The sequence below is a fragment of the Theropithecus gelada genome, chromosome 4, assembly GCF_003255815.1.
Source record: "Theropithecus gelada isolate Dixy chromosome 4, Tgel_1.0, whole genome shotgun sequence".
NCBI classification, from domain to species: domain Eukaryota; kingdom Metazoa; phylum Chordata; class Mammalia; order Primates; family Cercopithecidae; genus Theropithecus; species Theropithecus gelada.
In genome coordinates this window covers 22,655,949-22,668,404 of record NC_037671.1, presented here as the reverse complement: position 1 = coordinate 22,668,404, position 12,456 = coordinate 22,655,949, and the positions used below count along the sequence as shown (strand labels likewise).

General features: G+C 42.0%; 1 pseudogene; it reads right to left on the bottom strand.

Annotated features, from left to right (window-relative positions):
- Nucleotides 1-1,382: 1,382 nt before the first annotated feature.
- Nucleotides 1,383-2,663, bottom strand: LOC112622997 (annotated as a pseudogene).
- Nucleotides 2,664-12,456: the final 9,793 nt, after the last annotated feature.

The window sequence follows — 12,456 nt, the reverse complement described above, 5'->3', positions numbered from 1 at the left end:
TAGTGGCAGTGGTGGGCTGGGGGTGGCTGAGTAGGTTCTCAGGCCTCTGGGTAGGTAGTGTGGTGGGTGCAACTGCGGTAGCAGTGGTGAGATGATACTTTGCGTCCTGAGTGGTGGTGGTGGTGGCTGTGGTTCATTTACACCCAATGGCCTCAGACACTCTGCTCTCAGGCTCACCTAATCTCTGTAGCAGTACTGCTGTAGTGCCATGTTGCAGAGGGTGAGGGACCTGCCTCACTCATGAGCCAAGGCAAGAAGACTACTCTGCCAGTGGTGTCACAGTTGCCACTTACCCCCCAGACGGGTAGTCCTCTAACTCATCTGCCCCAGCCTTTGACAGCAGCAGAAGCGGGTGTGTGGAGGAAGGGTAGGGATCCTGTTTCCGACCTGAGTGCCCAAGCACAGAGGCCACCCCACCTGTGGGAATGGATTTTACCTTTTGCTTACAAAGGCAAGCACAGAGTTTGTGCTGCCACTGGGGGTGGGGTCACTTCTCACAGTTCTAGACAGACAGCTCTCGGGTTCTGAAAAGCACATGCTTTGTTTTGCTTTGTCTCAACGGCTGCCTTTTCGTACACTTGTACCATCTCTTCTCCAGTGAGTAGCACTCCCTGTGGGCTAGAGAACTGAGGACCCTGTAACACCTTCAGGACCAGCCAGCTCTGTGCTGCTGTAGCCCTCCTATTAGACACTGGGAAATGTCAGTGAGAGCTCCCAGGGTACGGAGATATGGGGGCTGTTGTTCTCAGGGCAAGATGAAGTCCCATGATGGCTGCACTCCCCAAATGGCACCCTCTCACACCTGTTCAAGTATCGGGGTGGGGAATAAGTGGCCCAGTGTGAGTTTCCTGTCTGCTGCAATGACCTCGCAGGGTCTCCAAACTGCCACTCATACTTGGATCACTGTACATATGGGTAGAAGAGCTCTCCTGCAGTTCAGATGGCAGGAGTCCATGGCAGGCATGTGGGGCAACAAAGCTGTCTTGCTAACTCTTACCCTGCAATATTGAGGCCCCTGGGGCTCCCGGCCAACCTTGGTTGAGTGGTCACTTGCTTCCTTCCCCTTCAGTGCCTCAGATGTTTCATGTGGGTTTTTTGTTGAATTCTGGTGTTCTTTACTAGATATTCTATTTGAGGTATGATTGTCTGTTCATAATTTTGGTTCTTCTTTCTGGAGAGGGTGGATGTCTGATGTCTCTAGTTAGCCATCTTGAATTAGAATCTAAGTCCCCATCTTCAATTTCATTCTACTGTACCACCTCTGTGTGTGTGTGTGTGTATGTGTGTGTGTATCTATATCTATATCTATGTCTATATCTATATTTATCTCTGAACTTTTTATTGGCCTCCTGGTCCCCAAAGGGTACTCTGCTTCTGCTGGCTTAATGTCTCACAACTTTGGTGTCATTGGTCTCAGACACCACTTTGCCATCCACTATCTGGCTGGTGGTGGTCTTCTGGATGGTTTGCATGGAGTTGCTGCTGTCCAGGGTATCACCAAGATTAAAGCCCTTGCCATCTTCCAGCAGGAGGCAGTTGGTGGCGATCTCAGCCTCCAGCTTGCCCTTGATGTTCAGCAGGGCCTTGTACTTCTGGGCCTGGTGAGCTGTCCGTCTGCCTGGGTCTGTGCCAGCTCTGACTCCAGGTGCAACAGGATCCCGTTGAGCTGCTCCATCTGCAGGGCGTAGCAGGCCTCCACCTCCCTCAGCCTGTTCTCCAAGCTGGTCTTCAGATTTCTCATCAAGTCCAGGTCGATCTCCAAGGACTGGACTGTACGTCTCAGCTCCATGAGTGTCATCTCAGCAGCTCCAACCTTGGCGGACTGCATGGTGACCACTGTGGTGCTCTCCTCAATCGGCTGAGACAAGTACTTGTCCATCTCTTCTCGGTTTTTCCAAGCCAGCTTGTCATATCGGGTCAGGATGTCTGCTATGATCTTGGCGAGGTCCTGAGATGTGGAGGCATCTACCTCCATAGTCAACCCAGAGCTGGCAATCTGGGCTTGTAGGCATTTTACTTCCTCTCCGTGGTTCTTCTCCATGAAGAACAGCTCCTCCTTGAGAGCCTCGATCTCTGCCTCCAGTCGCAGCCGAGTGACATTGGTGTCATCAGTGACCTTGAGGAGCCCATGGATGTTGCTCTCCACAAACTGGCACATGGCCAACTCTGTCTCACACTTGACTCTAAAGTCATCAGCAGCAAGATGGGCACCGTTGATCTGCAGAAAGATGCGGACATTGTCCACAGTATTTGTGAAGATCTGAGCCCTCAGATCCCTGATGGTCTTGAAGTAAAGGCTCCAGTCTCTGAACTGGGGTCCCTTCTTCTCCAGGTGCTCCCGGATTTTGCTCTCCAGCTTCTGGTTCGCAGTCTCCAGGCTCCTCACTCTGTCCAAATAGGAGGCCGGGTGGTCATTCAGGCTTTGCATGGTCTCCTTCTTGTTCTGGATGCCTCCCATTCCTGCCAGACCCTCAGCCATCCCTATGGCCAGGCCCCCAGACCCCATGCCATCCTGGAGGCTGGTGGAGCAGGACACAGACATCCAGGAACCAGAGCCCCCAGTGCCTGCATAGACGCTGGCCACCCTGCTGACTGGCTGGACCCATAGCTGGGCCCAGGGACTAGTAGTTGGTCGAGAAGGTGGAGCCAGTGGTGAAGTTCATGCTCTCCAGGGTTGGGGGAGGAGTGAGTAGAGAGCGAGAGGACAGGACTCAGGCTTTGCCAACGACCAAGTGTATGTATTTATTTATGTATGTTATGTAAATGTGTATAGCTATCCATTCATCTATCTGATTTACAGTTATCTATTGACTTTACCCATGTAATATAAGCAACAATTTATGAAACTAAACAATAAATAGAGTTGGACACTAAAGATAAACATTAAAAAGAAAAAAAAAGTGGATATATCAAAAATCATTTAGAGAAACAGCAGAAATTTGACAGGAACTCATGATTGGTTAGTTGCTATTGATAAGATTATATTGGGCTCCATGTTTCACAAAGGACAAAGCACAATATAGTCTTGGCACAAAAACAATACAGGAAATCCAGTGGGTTAGATGGTATTTATTGAAGAGTAATTATGGAGGCTACAAGTTATTCTGGAAAGACAATTGCAATAAATTCTGGAAGGGATCTGTCATTTGTATCTTTATGGAATGGACACTGGGTAACATGATAAATGCTATGCTCAGTTATTTTGTAGAAGATACACAGTTCTTCCACAAATCGAGAGCAGTGTGTATTGACTATAAAAGTTGAAGTTGTAACATGAAATTGTAACTCATAGAAAGCATTTTCTAAAATCTGAGTTACTAGAATTGATGATCAACTGTAGTTGATCACATGTTTCTGATAATCAAACTTAATTCAGTGAGTTTCCTCCTGCTCCTTTGGTTCAAAGATGAGCGTTCCAATCACCTTTAGTATCAAAGTTAGCTCATGATTAAATTATGTGATCAGACTAAAGGGAGAATATTTTTCATTGTTTATTAAAAAGAAATTCGAATGTTGTAAGTTACTCGGATGTCAATTTTAACCTTACCTGTAGAGGTAGGCTGTAAGAATAGTTATAAACAAAGCCATTACTATTCTTAAAATGGAGTTTAATCTCCTTACATGTTTGAGCAAATACTCAGAGAAGATTCTAGCATTCTGGACACACAATATGAAAGGAAGCTTTTTTTTTTTTTTTTTTTTACCTTAAAAAAGAAAAAAATGCAAGCACTGGTATTACCAATTAGACACTTAGACCATCAAAGAGCCCTGTAGGGCAACTGACTTTAGAAGAACGCGATACCTTTGTTTTGGGCTCATGGACATAAATTGGCTCATGAGAAACAATATTGTTTAGCCATCAGCCCCAGACATGATTAAGTCGGATAAGCCTGACTTCAAATCCCAGCTCCATCATTTATTATCTGTGGGATCTCAGGCAAATTACTCTTTTAATTATAAATTTTCTTATTTATAAAGTATACACAAGGGTGCTACACAGTTCAGGATGCTGTTGTGAGACTGATATGAGGCAATACACTTAGCACAATGCTAAATATGTGGTACGTGCTTAATACTCTTATTTATAATTATTAAGTGAAAAGTATTCTTCCAGGTATCTGAATGAATTGACCTATTTTAAAAAATATTCTCCAATTTGGAAATTTTCATACAATAATTTCATTTTATCATGGCTAATGCTAAACTGTTATTTCTGGTAACAATTAGCCTCCAGGTACAGTTATTTCTTAATGTTACCCTTAGCTGACATTTACAAGTCCATTTCATCAGCATAAGAGGGGATCTGCTAATTTTATTGTTCTAAGGATCAGCCTGCTTTCAACCAATTCATGTAAGATTTTTATCAAATTACTTAAAATACAAAAAAGAGGGATAACACTATAGCCTTTATTCTACTGAATTTAGAAACTCCTTGCATGCCCCAAGGCAGATGATGGAGAGGTGGGAGCTCCGGGGGGATCCTGGTAGACACTGGATGGGACTTGTGGAGCGGTGTGAGGGTCTTGGGTGCATGAATGCAGAAGGAAGACCAGGGACCATCAAGGGAAAGCTTTGATTGGTGAGAATTTTGCCAGGCACAGCATGTCCTGTGGCCACTATGTTGAAGGACAGAAAGAGAGAGGTCATAGGCCTGTGCTGCATCCACACAGATGACAGGTAAGCTGTGTTCTTGTCTCCAGCCTGTCACCTCAGTACCACAGAATTCCTTGTCCAGGTGTACATATTTGGTCCTAGGAAAGTGACCAAAACAAGGTAAGGGAGGGAAGGGAGGTGAAGGGCATATTAATGAGAGAGGTCTGTGATGTTGGCAGTGTGGACATTTTTACCTGGGTTCCTGCTAATGACTCTTATTTTAAGTCCTGAATTTCTCCCAGAACTGCAAACAGCTGTCTGCACTGAAGTGCTTTGACACATTATTGTACTGTACACTGGGTTGCTCATTTAATCAGCCGTGGTGCTGCTCTTCACATAGAACATGTCACATTTGACAGATTTATCAAAAGACTGTGGGCTCTATTTTCCACAGCCCTGTGGAACCCTTTCCCATTAGTGATAGCAGGAGTGATGTTTATGCATGAAGAGGGAGTGTTCGATTGGGCAATCGTCGCCCTCCACGGCAGGCGAAAGCACAGCTCCCACTTATCAAGTGGGGCTAATAGGGGATATTCATATGCACTGGAGAATCAATTCTCTGTACATGGACCTCTACTACAAAAATAATTGCTACTCACTGGTGGTAAAGACCTCAGCAGTGTCAGAGCCTTAATGGTGAGATTAATGTGCTACCACTCCCCAGCTGGGCCATTTCTCTATAACCAGAAAAAAAAAAAAAAACCAAAACATATTCCTGGCCGGAGGTCTTGAGAGCGTGGTGAGATGTTTTTCAGGTGAAATCCAGAGCTGTGCTGATTTGCTATGCTATTGAGTAAACCTTTTCTCTGTAGATAATTTTCTCTTTGTAGACTTTAATTAGATCGAAGCAAGCAATGAACAGCTTGGAGTCCAGTCCCAGATTCCACTACCTAAATATACATGCTCTTTATGAGCTCAGTATTTTCAGCTTTGAAACAACGCAGCTGCATTAGGTGGTTTCTTAGTACTTTGCTCATGTATCTGCTACACAGGTATCATGATATATTGAAAATAAGCTTGATCTTTGGTTTGTTTCTTCTTCCCTACCAGATTGTGATTGTATTTCTTAATTTATCTCAAGAGCCTAGCCCAGTATATATTTATCTCAAAAGCCTAGCCTTGGTATATATTATACACACACACACACACACACACACACCCTCAATATACATATTTTATATATTATATATAACTATATATAATTAGTTTTATTTATTGAGAGGTTCAATAAATATTTTTACTGAAAATAAAATTTTATGCTTATATAAGTATAAATCATTTGGACAATGATGCAGTTCCTTAGAACAATGTTTATTGTTTCTCTTCCTTATATCAGCAAAATTTTCAAAAAAATTAATGGAATTGAATTTATTACACTAGTATCAATGATATTATGTTACTTTATTATATTATAAAGTATTCAGTAAAGAAAGGCTTGTTGGTAAAAACAGATGGAATTTGATCCTTTTCTCCTTAACCAGGAAGGTTGGCTATTTACTATTGGCAAGAGTAGTCAGAGATGAATTCATAGATGAACTTGATTTGATAGATTAGGTAGAACTTAATTTGATCTGTGAAGGATAGTTATGCTTGGTGAATAGGCAGAGAAAAATGGGGAAGTCATTGTGGACTAAAAGAAAATAAAAGCTACACAGCATGAATAGTATAGAGTCTGTAGAAGAAGGAAGAGACATGTTGATTGTAGCTGAAGTTGCAGCTGGGGAATTAAAGGAAATAAGGTTAAGTGTGGTGGCCAGATGATGAGAGTCTCACTTGAGACCCAGGAATAATTTAGATTTATTGCATCAACCACAAGATAGCCATAGGAATCAATAGTGCTTTCTGAAAAGCAATGTCATAGTGAAAACTGACTTGGAGACAAGGTACTTTGAAACATTCACCTGATTCAGAGAAACAGATGAAATCTGATACCTTTTTCTTTAACCAGGGAGGTTGACTTCCAACCACTGTAGAGTAACTACATTCAAATTGATGCTCTGAATTCTGTTAATGAATAGTCTGTTTAGAAAAATTACATCCATTATGACAGCACTTAATCATCTGATTGAGTCATCTTTTACTTTTTTTTCCTGAGTTCTCTCTGTTTTTTCAAGTGTTTGGGTTTCAAGATGGTTAATTTTATGTGTCAGATTGGCCAGGCTATGGTGCCCAGATGTTTGAACAAACACCAATCTAGATGTTGCAATGAAGGTATTTTAAAAATGTGATTAACTTCTAAATTGGTAGAGTTTGAGTGAAGCAGAGCACTATCCACAATGTGGGTGGACTTAATCTAAACAGTTGAAGGTCTTAAAGGAAATTAGGTTCCCCAAGGAGGAAGACATTCTGCCTGGAGACTGCCTTTGGATTCAAGCCGCAACATCAGCTCTTCCCTGGTTCTCCAGCCTGCTGGACTACTCTGCAGATTTTAGATACATCAGTCTGACAATCATATGAGCTGAGTCCTAAAAATCAATCTCTCTTTTTCTCTACCCCCTTCACACACACACACACACACACACACACACACACACACACCCTATTCAGTTTCTTGACGCAATATATATATATATTTTTGAGACAGAGTCTCGCTTTGTTGCCCAGGCTGGAGTGCAGTAGCGCCATCTTGGCTTACTGCAACCTCCGCCTCCTGGGTTCAAGCAATTTTCCTGTCTCAGCCTCCCGAGTAGCTGGGTTTTTATGCAATATTTTAAAGAGACAGTTGATGAACTTGGAAGTCACTGTGTCATGTCATGTTTTTCTGCCTTGGTCCCATTCCATATGTCTCAACCTTAAACTGCTTGATGAAAGAGAGTGTGTATTTCTTCCACATCATTTCTGTTTGTCACTCCTTGAGTCTTAGAGAAAGAAATGTATATTTTGGGGGTTTCTAGTATGACATACGTTAGAAATACCACTCTCATGAAAGTGACATCCTTTCTCATACTTTTTCTTTTAGTTATTATTTTTTGAAAACAGTGTCTTGACTATTCTGCTCTCTAGTTGCCTTCTCCTTCTCACCTCCCTCTAGAACTCACTTCATCCAGACACGTGAAAGTAAAATGGATACTGTTTTGAAATATTGTTTTATTTGTTCTTTTATTCTGGAGCAACATAGAAAGCTTAATTTCACTGAAATGAGAGTAAAGACATATTCCTAGAATCCACTGCAGAGTAATCTCCTACCTTTTGGAAATAGTGAAAATAGATAGTAAGTGTGCTAAAGTAAGAGCTGTTAGGCGGTTTATGCCAGCATGTGTAAACACTAGGCAGCTAGTTCTTCTCTACTTAGGAGAACTATTTTTGCTTCAATCTTCTTGCTCTGCTTTTGACCATATAAACTCATGCCTTGGATTTTGCTTGGAGCCATGTGTCTTATTACAGATCAAGAGGAACTGCTGGAAAGTAGAATATACTTTGGGTTTTGGCTTGTCATCTAATTATGCTCTTTTTTCCTGTGTATATTTTGCAATTTTGAAGTTAATGCATATTCACTGCAAGAAAAAGACTCGAAAAATTAAACAATGCCAGCCATAATTTAATGGCATATAAATAACAATTGTTAAGTTATAGCATGTTTTCTTTGTGTGTGTATGAGAGAGAAATTGTGAGAGGGAGGAAATAGGTCTAAATTGCTCTTTAATGTAATCTCGGCCAAGGACGGTGGCTCATGCCTGTAATCCCGGGACTTTGGGAGGCCGAGGCGGGCGGATCACTTGAGGTCAGGAGTTCGAGAACAGCCTGGTCAACATGGTGAGACCCCCCATCTCTACTAAAAATACAAAAATTAGGCGGTCATAGTAGCTCACGCCTATAATCCCAGCTACTCGGGAGACTGAAGCACGAGAATTGCTTGAGTCTGGGAGGCAGAGTTTGCAGTGAGCTGAGACTGCGCCACTGCACCCCAATCTGGGCAACAGAGTGAGACTCTGTCTCAAAAAAAAAAAAAATAGTAATCTAATTTAGTCCCTCCCTTCCCTTTTCCTTCCCTCCCCTCCCCTCCCCTCCCTTCCCCTCCCTTCCTCTCCCTTCCCCTCCCCTCCCCTCCCCTCCCTCCCTCCCTCCCTTCCTTCCTTTCTTCCTTCCTTCCTCCTTCCTCTTTCTTTCTTTCCTTTCTTTATTTTTTCCCTTCCTTCCTTCCCTCTCTCCCTCCCTCTCTCTCTTTCTTTCTGTCTTCCTTCCTTCTCCCCTCCCCTCCCATCCCCTCCCTTCATCTTTCTCTCTCTTTCTTTCTTTCTTCCTTCTTTCTTTCTTTCTTTCTTTCTTTCTTTCTTTCTTTCTTTCTTTCTTTCTTTCTTTCTCTTTCTTTCTTTCTTTCTTTTCTCTTTCCTTCTTTCTTTCTTTCTTTCTTTCTTTTCTTTCTCTCTTTCTTTTCTTTCTCTCTTTCTCTCTTCTCTCCTCCCTTCCTTCCTTTCTTCCTTCCTTCTTTCCTTCCTTTTTCCCTCTCTGTTTTCTCTTTCTCTTTTTTTTTTTTTTTTGACAAGAGTCCTGCTCTGTCACCCAGGCTGGAATGCAGGGGCATACCATGGCTCACTGCAGCCTCAATCTCCTGAGCTCAAGGAATCCTCCCGCCTCAGCTTCCTGAGTAGCTGGGACCTCAGGTGAAAGCCACCATACCATGCCTGGCTAATTTTTAAATTTTTTGTAGAGACAGGGTCTCACTATGTTGCCTAGGCTGGTCTCAAACTACTGGGCTCAAGTGATCCTCCTGTTTTAGCCTCTCAAAGTGCTAGGATTATAGGTGTGAGCCACTGTGTCACATTTCTTAACAATGGGTACAATCAAATTTCGTCGACTGCATTCTTGTTTATTATGTTGCAGTTTACTCTTAGTTATTTTTAGTGCCTTCCTCCTCCTTTCTTAGGCTAGGACAGATTGGCAGCATTTCTACAATCCAAGAAGTTAGGGTGGACCTCTGTTCTTCGGTTTATCTAGTGAATTGGAGACTGCACCTCCCAGTCCCCTTGCCCCATTCCACATGGGGACCTGTTGTGGTTCCCAGATCCACTGAGCTTAGTGTTCTGCCTTCAGAGGCCCTCCCATGCACCTGCGTGTGGAGGTCCTGACACCTCCAGCTTGCCTTTCAAGCACTTCTGTGATTTAGTTTGTCCCACCAAGACTCATGTTGAAATTCGAGCCCCGTGTGGTGGTGGTGGTGGTGGGAGGTGGGGACTAGTGGCAGGTGTTTGGATCACAGGGGATGGATTCCTCATGAATGTCTTAGCGTTGTTCTCTTGACAATGAGTTCTTACTCTGTGAAAGTAGATTAGTTCTCCTGGGAATAGATTAACTCTTGAGACAGTGCGTTGTTAGAAAGCCAGGATGCCCTTTGGGTTTTAGCTCTTCCAACGTGTTTACTTCTCTTTGACTGTCTCTGTCATGTTGTGACTCAGCAGGAGAGTCCCCACCAGAAACCAGGACCATGCCCTTGAACTTCCCAACCTATAGAACCATGAGCTAAATAAACCCCTTTTCTTCATAATTTCCCAGATTTAGGTATTCTTTTCTGGCAACACGAAACAGACTAAGACAAGAACACTTAAACTTGCCATCTAGGCTGTCTCATTGAAGGTACCGGCAACCTTCTTTTTCTTTCCTCACATTCCTGAGGAATTCCTCTACTCTTCTAATTGCTGATTTGTTCATCCCAAATCAGGCCACACTCTCCTTCAACCCTGAGAAATACTCAGCCTTTATTTCCTGTTCATTTGAATCATAGTATTTAAAAACTCACCTAAACACCTTTCTCTTTGAAATGGCCAGATTCTAGGCCCTTAGACCCAGCACAGACCATTTAACATACCAGGAGCTAAGGCGGTTCCAGTCTTGACATATAATACCTGAAAACTCATCCTCCAAGTATGCATAAGAAGCTTCGTCTAAAAGCAGCAGAAGATAACAAATTTGAGTTTTCATATACTATTGCAACAAATGCCCAACACCTGCCAAAAGACAAAATTACAAGTTTAACTTAAAGATCTAATTAACTTTTATTTGACATCCTAGATCTGGACAGCATTTTGTATAAAATAGACCATGTATTCTGCAGGGTATGACAGAAGAGCTGGGTTTTTTAAGATGGGAACAAGGAAACAACACACTAGAAAAAGCGGATTGGTTAACATCTCATTACTTCATTTTAACCTATCTTATAAGGGTTAAAGCAGAAGGGACTTCCCTATTACACTGAATCAGATTGACTGGGCCCATTCCAATTGGTTGTTGTGAGCATCTTGTTTTCAGGAAAAAAAACTAGTCTGTTTGGTGATCTACCTGCTTTCTTTTTTTGGCTTGGTAAGCCAGGAAATTCTTTGTTCTTTCTTTCTTTCTTTTTTTTTTTTTTATTATACTTTAAGTTCTAGGGTACATGTGCACAACATGCAGGTTTGTTACATAAGTATACATGTGCCATGTTGGTGTGCTGCACCCATTAACTCATTGTTTACATTAGGTATATCTCCTAATGCTTAAAGTTTCAATTTGATTATGTGGCACTTAGCACAAGTGACTCCATTTTGATTTGGTCTAGTCTATAGGAATCTAATGCAGGAGCTCAGCCCAAAACAGTGGCTTCCCATAAAATTTGTTTAACATGCTTCAACTTACTACACACGAGTAAAACATAATTGGGATGATATTATAAATACAAGTTTGTAACTCTTTTTTTTCTTTTTTAGCTAAAATTATGACTGTTTTCCCAGGAAACTTTTTTCCCTAATTAGCATTGGTTAAAATAAGTGGGCAGGGTGTTAGCTGGTATATGTCCAACTGGCTTGTGTTCTTCACTTAGGCTATCTCAAATGATTTATAAAGAGAGAACATAAATCCCTTCTTTGGAGCACCCAAATCTTACTAGACAACCAGGAAAAGGCCAGGTTTTCTGTCTCTGAACTGTGCAGGAATCAGTTTAGAATCTTCACCTTGAGCTTTGCTTAACCATTGGTGTAGTGTTGGATTCTTCTACTTATTCACAAACAAAAGAAGTTGTACCAAAGTAGTCTGTATTTGTTTTTCCTTTTTCCCATTTTGTGGTGGATTAAAGATGATTCCATATTCTTGATCACTCCCCTTTCAGAATGAAACTTATTTTCTCAACCCTTGAATCTCACTGGTGCTGTGACAGCTTAACCAATAAAATATGGCTAAGTACTGGATACTGTGGCAGTTCTGAGTCTAGCTTTTATGAAGATTGGCAGCTTCCATTTCTTCTCCCTTAGAATGCTTGTTCTTGGTCCACCCTCTTGGAGCACAGCCCCCATGGCAGTGAGATGCTCATGTCTCCCAGGGAGAAGCGTCCTGCAAGACTTCTAGCAGGCTGCCAATCTAAGCTCTCAGCCAACAACCAGCATCAATTGCCAGCAACGGGAGGGAGTCTTCTTGGTGGTTCCAGATCAACTGAGTGCTTGGGTAACTGCAAATCAGCCAATATCAGAACTGCCTAGTCAATGTGCAGAATCTCAAATGATAATAAGACATTTGTTGTGTTAACCCAATAGCTTTTGGAGTAGTTTGTTAGAAATTAATTTGTTTATTTGATAAGGGAAATATGTACTTTTGGTTTCTATTACTATAGGGGCATGGATGTAGTTAATTATCTTTAACCTCACAGCAGTTCCATTATTGGTTTCAATATAGTGGGACTATCTTCTTAACAAAGACTAGTTCAGCTCTAAATATATATATTTTGGGAAATTACTGTGTACCAGGCATAGTGTTAAGTTTTGGGGATAAGCAAGACAAAGTCCAAGCCAGCAAGAGGCAGAGAGTTGAACAGGGAACATGTATGTGAATGAATAATTATGA